At 35.7% G+C, this 19,674-nt stretch overlaps 1 protein-coding gene across 2 annotated transcripts in view; it reads right to left on the reverse strand.

Moving 5' to 3' along the window:
• Positions 1 to 19,674, reverse strand: part of GLG1 (golgi glycoprotein 1) — a 118,236-nt gene that overhangs the window by 60,082 nt on the left and 38,480 nt on the right. The gene's annotated exons all lie outside the window — the stretch shown is intronic.

Raw genomic sequence — 19,674 nt, forward strand, 5'->3', positions numbered from 1 at the left:
GAGCATTTTTTGCCTAATTTATGCGGGAAGGATATAGAGGCAGGCATTCTATCAAATGCTTGGCCAGATTCCCTTTTAAGCCTCAAGGGAAAGAATCTTGGACAGGTCTATCAACTTGGCTCCCAGACAGAAAGGCACACAGCTGTAAAGGGATAACTGACCTTGTTTTTCATTGCTCAGTTGCCTGGAAAACGTCTGTTTCGGTGCCCATTTCATAAGAGAAGGCACCTAGAGCGTTATCATTGAACCTAAAGTGGTTAACATATATAAACTGTTTCGTAGACAATTCATCAAAAAGGCCACACTTCCTCTGAACTGTGAGGCTGTAACTACTGCTAGTACTATTGTACCACTACTACAAAAATATAGCACCAAAACTCTTCTAAAATTATTTTTCATACCTCATTAAAAATAGTCACAGTATAGTAGATCCCCTCACGTCATCATGTTTGAGAGGCAACCTGGTAGGAAGAATTCTGGACTAGGAGACAAAAGACTTGAGTTCTGATTCCTTGCATATTCACTGCACAAGCCTTGATCAAGTCAAGGCTCCAAATTTCATGTCTACAAAACAGATAAATCCTGTTTTACATACTTCACAGGGCTTTTATGAGTTTCGAGCTACGTAAAAGGTCTTTGAAAATTATAGACAGCCTTGCAAACAGAATACTGGCCTTTCATTCTCTGTATATAATCTAATCATATAAACATTAAAAGAAACATTACTGCTTTCTAGTAGTCCCTCATTCATGCAAGCAAGGAACAGAATTCAAAATACATGACATATATTTTTGACTGTATGTGTATATATCAACTCTAAAAGGACATAAAATATTTATTTTCACTATATGCCCTTTTGCATTTTTGAATGAAATTTGCGATTTTGAATGAATTTTGTACCACATGCAAAAAGAAAAAAGAAAAATCAAAGATAATGTTTAAAACATAAACATAGACAACTTTAAAAATATTTGGGACACATCTTCATGGGGCACCAAAGGAGTTTAATGATGTACTCTTTCCAGTCCATATTTTCCCCTTTTTTTCTCTTCCACTGTCTATTTCAAATCAGGCAGTTGTGGGGAGGAAAAATGGGATACCTACATCCTCTGGGACATGGCAGGAGGAAATCTGGCCCTCTTAAGAGCTCTACATTGGTATTTCTACTCTAAGAAAAGCAAATTAATAATTTTATGTTCCAGTTTTCCCAATGTGATCAACTTTTAAAATGAGATGGGAGTGGGATTTCTAAAATGAGATGTAAAAACAAAATTCTCTGAAGAGGATTATATGAATCAGGAACAGAATGTCACCCCTGTACACTGTTGGTAAAATTGTAAATTAGTGCAATCACTATTGAAAATAGTATGGAGATTCTTCAAAAAATTTAAAATAATCTACAATGTGATTCAGCAATTCCACTTCTGGGTATTTACCCAAAGAAGAAAAAAACACTAATTTGAAAAGATATATACACTCCTATGTTCACTGCAGCATTACTTACAATAGCCAAGATATGGAAGCAACCTAAGTGCCCATCAATAGATGAATGGATAAAGAAGATGTGGCATGCATATATAGGTATATACACACATATGCACACACAATGGAATATTACTCAGCCATAAAAAAGAATGAAATTTTGTCATTTACAACAACATGGATAGACCTACAGGGTATTATGCTAAGTAAAATAAGTCAGACAGAGAAAGATTAACACTATACATCACTTACTTATATGTGGACTCTAAAGACAAAACAAAACAAAACAGAGTTACAGATACAGAGAAAAACAGATGCTTGCCAGAGGAAAGGAGAGTAGGGGGAAGTAAGAAATAAGTGAGGGAGATTAAGAGGTACAAACTTCCAGTTGCAAAATAAATGAGTCATGGGTATGAAATATGCAGTGTGAGGGATATAGTCAGTAACTATGTAGTATCTTTGTATGGTAACTTATGGTGATCATTTGGAATGTGGAGAAACACTGAGTCACCATTATACAGTGTAACAGGAACTAACAGTGTTGTAGGTCAATTATATTTCAAGACCAAATAAACAAACTCATAGAAAAAGAGATGAGATTTGTGGTTACCAGAGAAGGAGTGTGGGGAGAGGAGGAGGGTAGGAGGAACTGGATGAAAGTAGCCAAAAGGTACAAACTTCCAGTTATAAGAAAAATAAGTACTAGGGATGTAAATGTACAACATGAGAAATCTAATTTATAATGATGTGTGTTATATATGAAAGTTATTAAGAGAATATATCCTAAGAGTTTTCATCACAATAAAAATTTGTTTTCCTATCTGTTTGTACCTATATGAGATGATGGATATTCACTAAACTTCTGTGATAATCACTTCATGATGTATGTAAATCAAATTATTATGCTGTATACCTTAAACTTTTTCAGTGCTGTATGCCAATTATATTGCAATAAAACTGAAAGAAAAAAAGGAACAGAATGTCAATTTTAATATGGACCCTTTATTTGCCATCTCAGATGATTTGTAACAGCTGAATATAGGTACAAATCTGTCAAAACAGTGGCTACAAAAGCCAAATGAGAAGTGGGAAATGAGACTAAAATAGAAAATTTCCAGACATCTGACAATACTATTAATGTTCATACCTAGTAAATCTGGAATGATTATGTCAGTGTAGCTCATTACCTCCAATCTAAGAATGTAACATTACTTCTATAATTTTGAAAAAATAAAACAAACAAAAAAATGGATATAAGATTACAGGATACAAAAAAGGTCCTGAAACTAAATGAAGAGAAGTTTTCTTTTTAAACTCCAACTTCAGGAGTAAGTTTGTAGATAAACAGATTCTTAGCCACAGGAAGACAACATCAGTTTAAGTAGTTCAATTACATGAGGATAAACTAGAGTAAAGGAATAAATTAATTTAGGCCACTATGGTAGAAAAATCTTATGCTAATGGAAAGAACAATTCACCAAGTTTGGTGGCAAAAATAACTGAGTGTGGAATTTATCCACCCCTCATCCTAATCTCTCAATCTAATATCCAGATACAAATCCAGATTAGATATAGATTTTGAACTTCATTCAGGTTTTTTGTTTCTAAGTAAACATCAGACATTAAATAGTTTTGATTTTGTTCACTCAAATGTTTAAAGGCTCCAAACAACTTTTGTGTTTAAGTCCAATTGTTCAGATGCAGATATCTTTAAATATGCAAACATACAAGGATATCAGTCATCTAAAATCACTTTTCTTGGGGCGGGAAGGGATAAACTGGGAGTTTGAGATTTGCAGATACTGACTGGTATATACAAAACAGATAAACAAGTTTATATTGTATAGCACAGGGAAATATATTCAGTATCTTGTAGTAGCTCACAGTGAAAAAGAATACGAAAATGAAAATATGTATATTCATATATGACTGAACAACTGTGCTGTACACCAGAAATTGACACAATATTGTAAACTGACTACACCTCAATAAAAAAAAATTAAAAATAAAATAAAATAAAAATCACTTTTCTAAATTTTACTTGGGAAATGTTTCTAGCCCACTGCTGGCAGTCAATGTACTTCTCTCATCACATGAAACTCAGATTGATTCATTTTGTGAAAGTGTTGCTTGTCACCAACTGGTCAACTTTAATAAGCAAGATCAATGATTTTGATACTTCAGTTTAAGTGTCGAGCATCTGCCTGGGTTTGTTACTTTTAATCACTTAACAGCTACCTCTGAACAAGGACTACGAAGCAGTACAAAAGTGGTTCAGGGTTATATCACAGTAATTCTTTCAAATATACACTCAGACCTTACAAGAGTGCCTTTAAAATTCTGATCATCACAATTATTATTCTTCATCAGAGTACTGGAAAATCGAATGTCTAAAATACAAGGCTGTGATTTAGGGTCTCTGAATCTTTATTCTACACCAGAAATACAGAAGATAAGGATCTAAGACTGCAAAAAAGCTCACTATTTCAAAGATAACACTTTAAATTCTGACATGTGACACAAATGAAATGTCTTTTGGACCAAAGAAAGAGGAAAGACCAAGTAACATAAGTGAGCCACAGAAACCATGCAAACATTTTTGCAATTGAAATCTTACTAAATAATCCACATCACAGAACGTGACTGGGGGAAAGGCTCTCTGCATTAAGTAGAGCTTAACCATATTTATTCAGAAGTAAGAGTTGATACCTAATAACCCACAACTCTTTTTTTCTTTTGAAACTGAAACAAAAATTTAAGACTCGGGGGTGGGGTGGGGAGAATAGTAAGAAAGTCAATTTTGGATTGCTCTCTAAAAATCTTGCTTTTGGTGCCAAGGAATTTTTTTAACCTACCTAGACTCTATGATCCTTATTTTCACCTCAGTATGCAAAAAGAAAAGCTTCAAGCATTTCCATGAGACTTCTCTCTGTGATACGTACTAAATGAAATCCACAAAATGCAACATTCTGACTTATTTAAAATAAATACTTCAGTTGTAAGCACTACACACGTTTATGTCCACTCTGAGTCATTTATCTGGTTAAGAATCTTACAACATTATGAATGGTGGTGGCTAGTTAGGCAATTAACATAAAAAATTCAGAAGCATATACATAAGCCAATATATGTAATTCATGACAGCTTTTAAAATAAAAGTTTAAGATACAGTGCACACTAAGAGAGCTTAGAATATTTCATATAATTAAGTAACTTACCTAAAACCTTTGGTCAGAATTTTAATTTTTAAACTTTATCTCAAAATTACCAAATACACATTTTAAAACATAAAATAACATGGGATAGTTTTGGCCTAACAGCAAGTTAATGAAGTTTGAAAAGAGAGATTAGCAAATGCATTAATACTTCCTTTCCCAAACAATGATCTGAACAAATGATCTCAATATTCATGACTTATCAAGTAATTTATTAGACTGGTTACTAAGTTGCCCCTGCTTCCAGAACAAAGATACAGTGCATAAGAATAGGAAATTCATTTCCCTGGTTTAAAACAGTCTTTTATAAGTTCATTTTGGGGCTACTAAAAATTCCTAGGTTTTTCTGGTTTTATTTTATTCCCTTACCCTCTTGGAGGTGGTAGTATCTCAATTAAAAACAAAACAATTCCTAAAAATTTAAGTTACTTCCTCCACCTCTTCCCTGCTTTACCAAAGGCTTATTTAATGTAATTATACATCCTCTCTATAAATCTCAGGGGGAAAAAAACCCAGAAAAAATGAATAGCAGATTCTTACTCCAAAGATGACTAATCACCTTCGCCTTAGAATTTAAGATTAAAGAGATCTAGCTTACATAATTAATTACAACCAAAATAGATGAGACACAACAAATGTGTCTTATATCTGTGTATTGGCTTAAGGCTACAGTTTCCATTTATGACAAAATTAAAAAAATTTTTTTTTCATATTTAGCTTTCTTTCTGTATGATAAGGAAAGTAACTGACTGGGTAAGACTATGAAATTGTTCATTCCTATTCCTATTCTACCAGTTAACTTCTGCTATGATTTGGGAGAAGCCAATCATAATCCCACCCTCCACAATTAGAAAGCTTTACATTTTAACTATGGTGAAAAGAGAAAAACACATTTTTTCAAATCTTTCTCCCATAAAAATTAGAGCCATACCTATCTAAAGCCCTCTGACAAGTCTGACAGTATAATCACCAAGTCACAACAGTTTACATCTGTGAAAAATATCCATTTCCTACTAATTAGAGGGATTATCTAAATTGTCTCTGATACCAAAAGTTATATTCTTATGAAATATATAAAACACTGATTTAACCCACTATTGACAGCTTAAACTTGCATTTCAGAACAGAAAAATAATTTAGAATGAAAATTTCCAAGTTTTAAAGTCAATATTCAGTATCAGTTTCTGAATGAGAACCTGAGCCTTTCAGCAGCTCCTCCATTCTAAAAATATCTGTCGCAGGGTATCTTTATTCAATCTGAAACTGAATAAGAATTTCAAATCTATATTCTAACTCTTACTTGATGCAACTATGATGTCAGACAGCAGGCAATGAAACATAATTTTGCTGGCATAAATTTGGCTCCAAGTTATATATGTCTTGAAATTCTTCCTAAAAACACTAGAATACTAATAAATTAATTCTTGGTTGATCACAAATCCCCACAAGTCTCTGGCAGAATTTTTCTTCTTAAGATAATTTACATTTGAGGAAGTTCTTGAAAGGCAGTAATTACATCCTGGGCTATCACAATACTAGAAACACATTAGCATTCTATACACATTTGTTATTTGGTTGACAGAAATTCTATTTGACCTCTAGGCTTCCAAAGGGGAGTCTATCTGTCACTGGGATCACAATGAAATAAATATCTTCTCACAAACTTTTTCCTCTTCGGTCTATTTTTTAGGACTTTCATTTTAACAATAATTCTCTAACGCAGCCCCCAGTTAAGACCAAAACTATGCAATGACTTCAAGCTGGACAGGACAAGAAATTATTCAATAAAGATGCCAGAAAATTACATTCACTATTTTGGTTTCTTGATAGAACAGCACTAGGATGGGTAAGAAAAGGGTTATCAAGAATTATATTTCTGGAGTTCCTCTACACACCTCTAAAGGAATTCATCGCTATTATTTATTTAAATCCAATTCTCTTGGGAGAAGCTGCTTATCCTTCACATGAAGCTTTTAGAAATGACTAGGAAAAAAATTCCATACAAATAAACATCAACGGATTAGATCTGGGGAGGGAGTGAGAAAAGGAGGGGAGGGGGAGAGAGAGAGAGAAGACAACTTCTGAATAAAGTTACAAGCCTAGTTACCACATGAGGGCAACTTCACCTCTTTAAAATTTCCCACTAAATGCATCCTTTAAAGAATTTCTAAAAATTAAGCTGACATAAACTGGTTAGAACTTATGTATAAGGCCACTTTCTCCTTCAAAAATCAACCAATTTCATGTGCAATATTGGTAAACACTGCTTCTTTTCTTTCTGAGAAGCACCTACTTAGGAAAGTTAGAAGACTGAAGTATCCTGGGTGGTGGGGGTGAAGTGTATGGCAATGACCATGGATGAGCATCAGTCAACCTCATATAAGGGGCAGGAAGAATCTACATTTTCTTAGGCCTGTTGGGAGGGAAGAAATGTTAAGAAAGGACCTCAGCAGTTAGAAAAAACAAAACAGAACCAAACAGCAAAAAAATGATTATGTTCCTAAGACAACAAATAGAAAAATAATTCAAAAAGGAAATAATGAGAAAGCCATCTCCTAGATGAAAAGAAAAACACCTATCCTTAGTCTACCAGTTGCTTAGAAGACATTCTTGCTGGCTTCTACGGAAGTCTAACAATTCATTTCTAATTCTGTTCCCTGTTCCACTCTGTTCCTCACGATCTGAATACTCTGAAATTCTAATTCAACAGAGATTCTGCAAAAACTTAAAATGCTCTTTATCCAACTAAAACTTGATGCTAAATAAAAGAATAAAAAGGAACTTTACTCTTTTGTAAAGTTGTAAAACTTTATTCTTTTGTTTACTTACTAAATAGGAAATTGCCTCTACCTAATTGTGTCAAACCACCATAAACAGATATTCAATTTGTTATGTGAGCAGCAATTTTGTTTTGTGAGAAATGAAATTAAATTATTCTCCTGTTCAATACAAAATAAAAATCTTTACTTAAAACAGTATATGGGAGAGGAAAGATAAAAGCCAAAAGAATCTATGGTTTAGTCCTTATTTTAAAAAATTTCTAAGGGGAAATTCGAATTGCTACATCTGTTAAAAACTTTGTAGAATCCATTGATTCTTTAAATTATGCATAACTTTTGTTAAAAAAAAACTTTTAAAAAAGCAGAAAACTAAAATAAAATTATAATAAAATTAAAGCTGATAAAAATAATTCTGAAACTTGTCAAAGATATCTTGTTACTAAAAATTGCTAAAACTGTGCTGTTTATTTTTGTGAATCTCAAACCTTAAAACTACTGGTAGGATGAGAATTTACAGTATTTCCTATTAAGAGCTGATCTTGCTTAGAATCTCTACAGATTCTTGACTTAAACTGCAAGGCATATTTATACCACCTAAATTCAGGCTGACTACATTCAGTGTTTGTGGTATTTAGAAAGTGATTTCAAAGTTGGTAACTTACTGGATATGATACTGAGGGAAAGAAAAATGAAGGATGATGGCTGCCCTACGTTACAGGCTGAGGGACAAAGTGGATGGTGGCACCTTCACTGAGAAGTAAAACCCAAGCTCAGCGGGCTTATAGTAGCAGGTACTGAGATCAGTGCTAGAGCTGTTGGACTGAGGTGTCCGTGGACATTCCCTGCAGGTATGGTTGGCAGTGTGTCTGGAGCTCTGGAAAGAGGTTTAAGGCTGGTGATAGAGATAGGGAAATCTTCACATTTAGGTGGAAATGAAATTACCTAGGCTGACTGAGAACAGAACCAGGACATTCAAGCCCATAACAAAAGAGGTGACTGAACAACAGTCAGACAGGGAAGCCACGGAGAAATCTTTTAAGGACATTTATATAAAATGTCCCAAACTGCAAATTTAAAGACATAAAGTAGATTTTTTTCCTTTTTATTCATATTATTTTTATTTTTTACTTTTTTATTGAGTAATAGTTATTTTACAATGTTGTGTCAAATTCTAGTGTAGAGCACAATTTTTCAGTCTTACATGAACATATATATATATTCATTGTCACATTTTTTTCGCTATGAGCTACCACAAGATCTTGTATATATTGCCCTGTGCTATACAGTATAATCTTGTTTATCTATTCTGCATTTTAAAATCCCAGACTGTCCCTTCCCACCCTCCACCCTCTTGGTAACCACAAGTTTCTATTCTATGTCTATGAGTCTGTTTCTGTTTTGTATTTATGTTTTGTTTTGTTTTGTTTAGATTCCTCATATAAGCGATCTCATATGGTATTTTTCTTTCTCTTTCTGGCTTACTTCACTTTGAATGACATTCTCCAGGAACATCCATGTTGCTGCAAATGGCATTATGTTGTTGATTTTTATGACTGAATTGTATTCCATTATATAAATATACCACATCTTCTGTCTTCAGTCATCTATTGATGGACATTTAGGCTGCTTCCATGTTTTGGCTATTGTAAATAGTGCTGCTATGAACATTGGGGTGCAGGTATCATTTTGAAGTTGGGTTCCTTCTGGATATATACCCAGGAGAAGGATTCTTGGGTCATATGGTAAGACTATTCCTAGTCTTTAGATGAGTCTCCATACTGTTTTCCACAGTGGTTTTCCTTGCTTTCTTCTCCCACTCTTAATGAGTTAGATGTCTTCTTTTACAATTTCGTGTTTATTCTTTTTGTAATTCATGGTAGTTATCTCCTTTCAAATTATGAATTTCTCATTTTTGTAGCATCCTGCTTCTTTCTTATTTAGAGTAGACCTGTCAAAATTTCTTTTAGCATGGGTTTAGTGTTGCTAAACTCTTCTAGTTTTCACTTGTCTGTGAAGCTCTTTCTCTCTCCTTCTATTCTAAAGGATAGCCTTGCTGGATAGAGTACCCTAGGCTGCATCCTTTTTTCATTCAGGACTTTGAATATATCTTGCCACTCCCTTCTGGCTGAAGTGTTTGTGAGAGCCTTATGAGGGCCAGCTTGTAACTCACTCTTTGTTTTTCTCTTGCTGCGTTTAGGATCATTTCTTTATCCTTGACTCTGGCCATCTTGATTATATATCTTGGTGTGGGTCTGTTTGGGTTCTTCCTGTTTGGGATCCTCTGAGCCGCCTGTACTTGGATATCTGATTCCTTCTTTAGGTTTGGGAAGTTTTCAGTCATGATTTCTGCAAATACCTTTTCAATCCCCTTTGTTCTTTCTTCCCCTTCTGGAACCCCTATTATGCGTAGATTAGCATGCTTTATATTATCCCATAGGTCCCTTATATTGTTTCCATTGTTTTTTATTTATTTTTCTCTCAGCTTTGTGTTGTCCTGTCTTCTAAGTCACTTATTTGTTCCTCTGCATTATTTAGCCTGCTTTGTACAGCCTTTAGATCAGCTCTCATCTCAGCAAATGAGTTTACTAATTCTACTTGGTTCTTCTTTATTAGCTTCTATTTCATTTTTGACATGTTTTATATCTCTAAACACTATTTCTTTTAGTTCCTTCAGTACTTTGATCACTCCTTTTTTGAAATCTTGATCTAGTAGGCCACCGATGTCTATTTCCTTGATCATGCTTTCAAGGGATTTCTCTTGCTCTTTTAATTGGGAGTGGTTCCTCTGCTTCTTCATATTGCTTATATCTCTCTGGCTCTGTGGCTTAAGGAGCATCAGTTATCTAGTTATCCTGGAGACGGTGTGCTCTTAATGATCTTATCGAGAGGTCTTTGTGTCTTCGCCCTGTTTTGCAAACTCAGCTTGCTGTTTCCAGAGGCCTTCTGTTGGCACCCTTGTCTGTGCTGCTCCCAGTGGCTGTCGGCTAGCAGATCGCGCCCCCTCCCAACACTGGGTCAGGAGCTGAGCTCTCACCAGGTAGGTGAGGGGGTCACTCCCCCTCCCAATGCCGCAATCAGATGCTGCGCTCAGGCGAGGCAGGTGGGAGGATCACGCCCCGTCCCAGCACTGTGGTCAGGTGCTGCGTTCCTGCCAGGACGGTGGGTGGCTGCCCACCCTCTCCCGAGCCAGTCGCCCTGCTTGCTCTGTGCAGCTGCCCGCTCCACCTCAGGTCAGCGCTCCGAAGGCGGGCTCAGAAGACTGCGGAATGGCCCCGCCCCTGCTCCCTGCCAAATCTCAGCTCCCTGTTTGTCTTGGCGGCACAAGTTCTCTGAGGTGGAAAGATCCTATCTGCCTCCGGCTATAAACAAGTCTCAGTGCTGCCTAGGAGGTTGCATAGGGAGCCACCGGGTGCGGATTCAGGGCTCGGCCCCGCCCCCGCCCAGGCACTGCACGCAGGAGATGGCGGCTGTGGCTGCGCCCTACCTCTCTTCTCTCGAGAAGCACCAGTAATGGCAGCACAGGTCTGAGGAGACAAAGGCTATGGCGTCCCTCCCCCCAGGGCACACCAGGAATGTTGCCTTGCTTTTTTCACAATTTAACATAAAGTAGATTAGTGCAGTCTAGGTATGGGAACAAATGGGCATTAACTATAAATGGGCATGAGACAGCTTTCTGGAGTAATAAAAATGTTCTAAAACTGACTTATGGTGATGATCACACTATTTGGTAAAGTTACTAAAAATCACTATAAATTTGAAATGAGTGGATTCTACGAAATGTAAAATCATACTTCAATAAAATTGCAAAAAAAAAAGATCAGATTGAGTACTGCATCTTCCACATTGTGATATGGATACTATCTCTGGTGTAAGAAAATGTTTGGTGAGCTTCATAGTAAACAAAATTACTGGTTCCTGCACCAAGCAAGCTCAAAACTCCTCCCATAGATAACTAAGCATGTATTCTAATTTTTTAAAAAAGGGAAAGATGTTTTATTTATTAAAGTTCAGGGCAACCCTCAAAGTTCAGAAAGTATAATTTACTACACATGTACAGAGAGCAAAAGTATTCTTTAGTAAGTATTCTGTAGTAAGAAGATGGTCAATTTCCAACCAGGTACATTTGGAAATGTAAAGGGATATTTTTCTTTATCACATCGACTTGGGAGTGGCGGGCAATACTGGCATTTAGTGGGCAATGTCTGAACTACAATTTACTGCTTTTAAAAATAGTATATCAGAAATACATACTGGTCTTCCCTTATACTTAATAAAAAGCTGCCTCAATGTTATTCAAACAGTTGTCAAACAAGTTGCAAGCAAGCATTCAACTTTTTATATGATACAGAAAATATAAAAAGAGGTTGAGTGTGCTAACTGTTCTTCAATGCAAAGGAGAGCACTGCACAAAGAGGAATGGTCCTTCCAAATGCCAAAAGCATTCCTCCTGAAAACACTGATATAAACCATGTTCCTATCTATTAGCACCTCAAAAGGTAAAGTACCTGTAGATTTTTATTCTAGAATGTTTATTATAAGGCATCTTCATTATTAACAAAATATTTCACCATATTCAAATTAAAAATATAATTTCCAAAATTTTAACTTTGTTTGACAAATCATACATGACCATTAGATATTCAAATTTTAGAAATATAACATAAAGAGATATTCAATTTTTCAGTTGTCACTTACCTTGAACCAGCTTTATAAATGTCTCTCTGAGCTTTAAGTATTTTTTTCCACAGACCAGGCAATAACACTTATAAGCACTTCTTTGTAATGCCAAAGTTTAATATTTTCCTTTGAGTCTTTAGAAATTGTAATTTCAGGAGCTGCCTCAAGATACAACCATAGTATATAGTACATCTTTCTAGTAAAGCATTATACAAGGATTATAACCTGCTTATATGTTCTTGGAGGGTGAAATTTTGTCTAGTCCATCCTTTTATACACAGTACCTAAATCAATTAGCATAGTAAATGCTCAATATTTGTTTCAAGAATAAATAAGGTTATTGAAAACTACAAACATAATCTAGGTGAGGAATGAAACTTAGCTGTGTGCCTTTATTTTCAGAAGAATTAGCTAATTTTATACTGGAAAGCCTTAACGGTAAATTTATAAGGTTGAGAAATGTTTGGATGAAGGTTATAGTGAACTAAGTGGCTGCTATAGCATAAAACAGACAAAGGGCAGAGGGTAGTTCTTTGGAAAACACAATACACCTATTCATCAAAGGACAAAATATACAGAAGTGTGTGTAACAGTAATTATTTCCTTCTTTTTGTCATATTCTAAACTCTTTCCATCACAAAGAATTTCAGCCCATCTTCCGACACTTATACCAACACCTAAGATCAATATTTGCAAACTCTTTTCCTTCTGAATATTTGGTCAGGGGAGGGGAGAGAGTAAGAGAAGAAGAAATTATCAGAGAGGAGACAGTTGTGGAGGGGAACTAGAACTCAAAGGGACACCTTTGATGATTTTTTTTTTTACTGAAGTACAGTTGATTTACAGTGTTGTGTTAGTTTCTAGTATACAGCATAGTGATTCAGTTATACATTTATGTATATTTTCTTTCATGCATTTCATTATAGGTTATTACAAGATATTGAATGTAGTTCCCTGTGCTATACATTAGGGACCTTGTTGTTTATTTTATATATAGTAATTTGTATTTGCTAATCCCATAGTCCTAATTTATTTCTTCCCTCTCCCTTTCCCTTCTGGTAAGTTTGTTTTCTATGTCTGTGAGTCTCTTCCTATTTTGTAAATAAGTTCATTTGTACCAGTTTTTAAAGATTCCACATATAGCTGATGTCATATGATATTTGTCTTTCTCTGTCTGACTTCACTTAGTATGATAATCTCTAGGTCCATCCATGTCACCATAAAAGGCATTATTTCATTCTTTTTATTGGCTGAGTAGTACCTTGATTGTAATTTAGTCACCTTTCTTCCAATAATCATTCAAAAGCTTCTTTCTGAGATTCAGTAGAGATTCCATAAAGTTTTGAGTATGTGTCTTCATAAGGTAGCCGAATGTTAAAGCCAAATGTTAAAGGAAAAAGTTCCGTAAGACTGATAGGATGTCCTGGAATCTTAATATATCTTGGTCAATACTTTGGCTTAAAAAGATAAGCATATGGGGAGCCCTGCTTCATGCCAGGCAATGTCTCCACAGGGTGTGGGTTTCCTAGTGTAACAGCAGTCATACCATATGGTGCTGCTTTTATTGGCCTGGGCAGGACAGAAGCTGCCAAAAACTGAATGTGCTATTTTGGATCACGAAATGTGATAAATCCCAAATTTAAAACATAAGAATTTTTTTTAAATTAAAAAAAGATCTTTAATTTTAAGATTTCAAAAATATTGGACTTTTATAATTCAAGACTCAAGTGGGTAACAGCTCTCAGTCTTTGAAATAAGACAAAGACTCAAACAAAAGACAAGAGATGGGGAATAAGTTTGGCAGTGATTCTTTGAAAAAAAATTTTTAAAGATTTAAACAAAACCTCTCTATAGTTATACTATTAACATAAAGACACAATGTATAGAAACAGCTTTTGGAATACTATGTCTTGACAGCATCAAACAAGGGCAGTAGATGTGAGAAGTTGAAAGATGGTTCATCCACGGGATGGAGTCTATATTTCTCTCTAGTCACTTCTCCAAGTTTTTGCACAGTAACACTCTTCCAAGTGCTCAAATAAGCTGATCTAATGTTTGAAGTTAGAGTAAGCTTGGTAATATTCATGCTGAATCCAACAGACAAACTATTTAACCCTTACAAATTCAGTCCTAGATCTTAGTAACTAGGTCCAAGATTCTAAAAACAATTTTTTTTCTTTTTTTTCCTTTTTCAGTTTTATTAGGTAGAATTACTGCAGTTTGACTGCACATATAAAAACAATTTCAAATGCTATATTGAGGCTAGTAACATTAATTTCAGAAAAGCAATTTTTGAGCTCCCATACTTGTTTCTATGCTAGTCATTCTCCCAAGCCTGCTCTTTTTCCTGAATTAGGTTAATTATAGGTAATAAAAATAGCTTTCAGTTTGCCCTAAGCTGACAAAATGGGTTTTATGAACTGCTTTATATAAGGCAAGGAAATTTTCAGGTAAGGACTAGGTTGAATCTAGAATTACAAGCAAGAATTCCACTTTCCTGCCCACCCAATTCCTTGAACAATAAATACAAATTATCTAGATTAAGGTGCTCTGTAAACTCAAATAATATTCACCTAAAGAGGGCTTGGTCTGGGCAACCCAAATATGTAGAAACATTCCTGCAGACTACTATAGTTCTCAAAGTGCATCAATACCAGTATCTGCAAACTCCTAGACCTACTGGATCTGTGCTCCTACCAGGTTTCCACGTGATCTGATGCATGCTCAAGTTTAAGAACCACTGAAGTGGCATTACTTGGGCTTTTGATATAAGAAAGACAAAATATTCCAAATATAGGTCACTATTGCTGAAAAACAATTTAGCAATTTTGGTTTGTGCTGTCATACCTGCTGTTGTAATTTCTTGAGAATACTAATGCCTAGGAGTCATAATTAATTAGAGGACTGTGACAGGAGGAACTAAAAAAATGTTTTGGAGATTTTTATGGAATTGTATCTTCTCATCCCTTCAAATTCTATATAGATAGATATTTAATAACAAAAAACACACCTTTAAAGTGCCAGCTGATTGATTTGTGTGTGTGTGTGTGTGTGTGTGTGTGTTGGGGGTGTGTAGGAGGCTTGCCTTTAGGTGTAATGCCATTGGTTATAATGTTATATAGCTAATTTCAAATGTATGAAGTAAATTATATACCAGGAGAATTACTGGGGAGGGAAAGGAGAAGGAAGAAGGGGAAGGAATCTTTTTTGAAATATTTTATTCACCTGCAGGTTCCTAAAAATCTCACCTAGTGGTCCAAGCAGACACAACAGAAGCTAGTCCAGAACAGGATGTTAATTGCAACTAAAAGAAAATGGCAAATATCTTCCCAGTTTTTCTTTTCTTACTAGTCCTATAGCTATCCTTCTGAAGAGTTAAGTTCTGAAGTGCATATAGTTTAAGCCACTGCTATAAACTAGTTTGGGGGAGTGGAAAATAGGCTATATAAAACATTTCCTGAGCAATCAAAAGCATATCCAACATTTACTAGAGCCTCAATATTGTCTTTTATGGGATAGATTACTATTTTCTTTCAAGTGTCTTGACTTGGAAGATATGAATTCTGTTAAGTTATAGGTCCTTTTGCTTAAGCTAGTGTTCAACCTATGCTTTGGTTCAAAGTCTTTCAAAAAGCCCAGGTTACTCTGGGGTAGGTGCTAGAGACAGAGAACTGAATGAGACAGGCAAGGGCACTTTCTTATGGAGCTTATATTTGAGAGTGAGAGATAAACACTGAACAAATAGGCAGACAACTAAAATAATGGCAAATTAGGGAATAAAAAGTAACAGTGGAAAATTGCCCTTGAACATGTCTGAGTAACCAATGATTTTATGGGAACAAAGGAATGCAGGAACAGAGGAAAAGCAGTCAAGAAACAACAGTTCAGCAATAAAAGAGTCCTAGTTCTTCCTCAAGGGATATAAATAAAAATCTGATACTATCTTTGAGATGTTCCACAAGAAGTAAGGCTCCACCCAGGTGGAGAATGGTACCTACATGCTAAGAACCCCAGACTGGTCAGAACCTAAGGAATGATGATACTGACCTTTTATAACACTCCTGATTTCAATCAACTAAAGTTTAGACTCTGTCAACCTCTGCCTCAATTCTATGCTGAGTTCTCCTCTATTCAAGCCCCTTCACGAATGTACCCTTAGCTTAAAACTTCCCCAATTTTGCTGTTCAGCGAGACAATGCTTTGGGAAAGATTCCCACTGTTCTCCTTACCTGCTGCAAGTAATAAATCTTTCCTTCTCCCAGTCTTTAGCTTAGTTGTGTCTTTTGGCTCAACGTCCACCAAGAGGTGAATCCAGTTTTCAGGTAACAATCAGACAGATGTATACACGGACCTATTTATCAACTTTCTATTCTGAACCAATGATCTTAGATGGATAAGACAGTATTTTAGGTTTGGGGGTCGTAAATAGTCTCTGTTATACTCAGTTTGCTAATGGTAGATCAAAAGCAGCATTAGGGAATACTTAAACCAATAGGTTTAGCCTTGTTCCAATCAACTTTACTTACAAAACACATAGCCACTGTGTGGATCCCAGATTTATAAGTTTATCTTTCTGACAATATCATACTGTCTTGATTACTTCATAGCAAGTCTTTATAAGTGCTGAAATACAAGTAATGCAAATCATCTAGCTTTATTTTTCTTTTTCAGCTGTTTTAGCTATTCTAATTCACCTGCATTTCCATATAAATTTAAGGCTTAGCTTGTCAGTTTCTATCCCCAACCTCCCAATAAAAGCTTGCTGGGATCTTGATTGGGACTGCACTGAATTGATCTGGAGGTCTTCCAAATCCAGGAATAATATTACTTCTTTCTGCTTAGTTAGATCTTTACTTTTATGGATAAATAATGTCACCTGCCATTCCAGTAAACAAAGAATGCTGCCTAACATTCTAGTAAACAACAAATGTGGCCACCACCAAGCCATCATCCACTACAGCCCCCTTCCCCAGCAGTGTGCCTTAAGAGGAATTCAGGATGGAGAAAGAATAGGGTACCAGCCCTAGATAGTTAAGATGCATATCTAAGGAATAATTTCAGTGAACCCAGACTTTTGCATCTTCCTATACACAGAAAAGCACTAAAATCATTAACTTGAAATGTCTGTTTTTTGTGATTAGACTTTTGATGTTCAACTACATATTTCTTTTTCAGCAAAAACTCATATATATCCTGGTTCCTCCCTTGCCTCTTTGGAGCAGATCCTCAGAGCTATCTGAGAGGCTGTCTCCTGGACTATAGTTCTCAGCAAGGTCCTTGAATAAAACAATTGCAATTTTTAAGTGTGCATTTTTCTTCAGTAGACACTTTGAGCAAATTTATTCTTATGTATTGTTTTTTAATGCAAATTTTAATATCTACTCAATACATAGAAACAAAACTTACTATTTGTGACATCAACTCTCAGATTCACCTACACTAACTGCGTGTCAGTCAATTTAGCTCTGACACTGTGAAATAAAATTCATATTTTATGGCAAGACAAGAAAAATTTAAACATAAAAAATTTTCTCTGCCTTTTGGCCTCCTCTCTTCCCCTACTGTGCATTGTGAACCTGCATTCTGCACCAACCAAACTTCCCTCATCAGCAGAAATACTTGCTTAACCATACAGAGCAACATTCCCCTAGCATCAGTAAGACAACTCCTTAAAAGACAGCATTCCTTCTTGATCTTGTAAGGGGCCACACTTAGATCTGAATTGTGTAAACTGTCAATAATACGTCATTTAATGTACAGCCCTCTGTCTAAAAAACTTATATATAACTGTGTTTGACTTCTAATGGGTATAACAGTTACTGGAGCTTTCTGAGATGCTCTTGCCAGGTTATGATCCTCAAGTTTGGCTTGAATAAAATATTCCATGTCTTTCATAGACTGACTACTAATTAATTTTAGTCGACACACTACCTGAAATTAGCACAGACCCACAAGTTGAGGGCTCAGTTTCACAAGATTCCCTTACTTCAGATGTCAGTTGTGAATTCTGGGTCCCAAGGATACTTCTAATTCTTCTGTCTGACTTGGCTACAAATTTGAGGGTTCCCATAACCCCCTCAAGTTTGATAATTCTCTAGACAAAATAACAGAACTCAGGAAAACACTTTAGTTACATTTACCAGTTTATTACAAAAGCTACAACTCAGTAAGTCAGAGGAATGGGTATGTAGGACAAAGTAGGGGAAGGAGCCATGGAGCTTCCATGCCCCCTCAGGGCATGTCACCCTCCTAGCATCTTGATATGTTCACCAACACAACTGCTCCCCAGGTCTTCCAGTTTGAGTTTCTATAAAACTCAGCCTCCAACCAGCCACCCTACCCCATCCTTGGAGGCTGGCAGGTGGGACTGAAAGTTCCAACTTTTGAATCATTCCTTCTGATGACCAGCTCATCCTGAGGCTACCTAAGGGCCCCATCTTAAGTCACATCATTAGCATAAACTCAAGTGCAATGAAAGGGGCTTGTTATGAAGTAACAAAAGAATTCCTTATGATAAAAACTCTCGCCAAAGTGGGTATAGAGGGAACATATCTCAACATAATAAAAGCTATATATGACAAACCTACAGCCAGCATAGTACTCAACAGTGAAAAACTCAAAAGCTTCCCACTAAAATCTGGGACAAGACAAGGATGCCCACTATCACCACCCCTTTCAACATAGTCCTGGAAGTCCTAGCCACAGCAATCAGGCAAGAGAAAGAAATAAAAGGGGTCCAAATTGGAAAAGAAGAGGTAAAAGTATCACTATATGCTGACGACATGTTACTATATATAGAAAACCCTAAAAGGTCCACACAAAAGCTACTAGAGCTGATTGAAGAACTCAGCAAGGTAGCAGGTTACAAAATTAATGTTCAAAAATCAGTTGCATTTCTTTACACTAACGATAAATCAACAGAAAAAGAAAGTAAAGAAACAATCCCCTTTAAAATAGCACCCAAAGTAATAAAATATCTGGGAATAAATCTAACCAAGGAGATGAAAGAATTATACACAAACTATAAACCACTGATGAAGGAAATTAAAGAAGACTTTAAAAAATGGAAAGATATTCCATGCTCTTGGATTGGAAGAATCAATATTGTTAAAATGGTCACACTGCCCAAGGCAATCTACAAATTCAATGCAATCCCTATCAAATTACCCAGGACATATTTCACAGAACTAGAACAAATCATAATAAAATTTATATGGAACCATTAAAGACCTAGAATTGCCAAAGCATTACTGAAGAAAAAGAAAAAGACTGGCGGAATAACTCTCCCAGACTTCAGACAATACTACAGAGCTACAGTTATCAAGACAGCATGGTATTGGTACAAAAACAGACATATAGACCAATGGAACAGAATAGAGAGCCCAGAAATGAACCCACAAACTTTTGGTCAACAAATCTTTGACAAAGGAGGCAAGAATATACAATGGAATAAAGACAGTCTCTTCAGCAAATGGTGTTGGGAAAACTGGAAAGCAGCATGTAAAACAATGAAGCTAGAA

Source organism: Vicugna pacos, chromosome 9 (genome assembly GCF_048564905.1).
Source record: "Vicugna pacos chromosome 9, VicPac4, whole genome shotgun sequence".
Classification (NCBI taxonomy): domain Eukaryota; kingdom Metazoa; phylum Chordata; class Mammalia; order Artiodactyla; family Camelidae; genus Vicugna; species Vicugna pacos.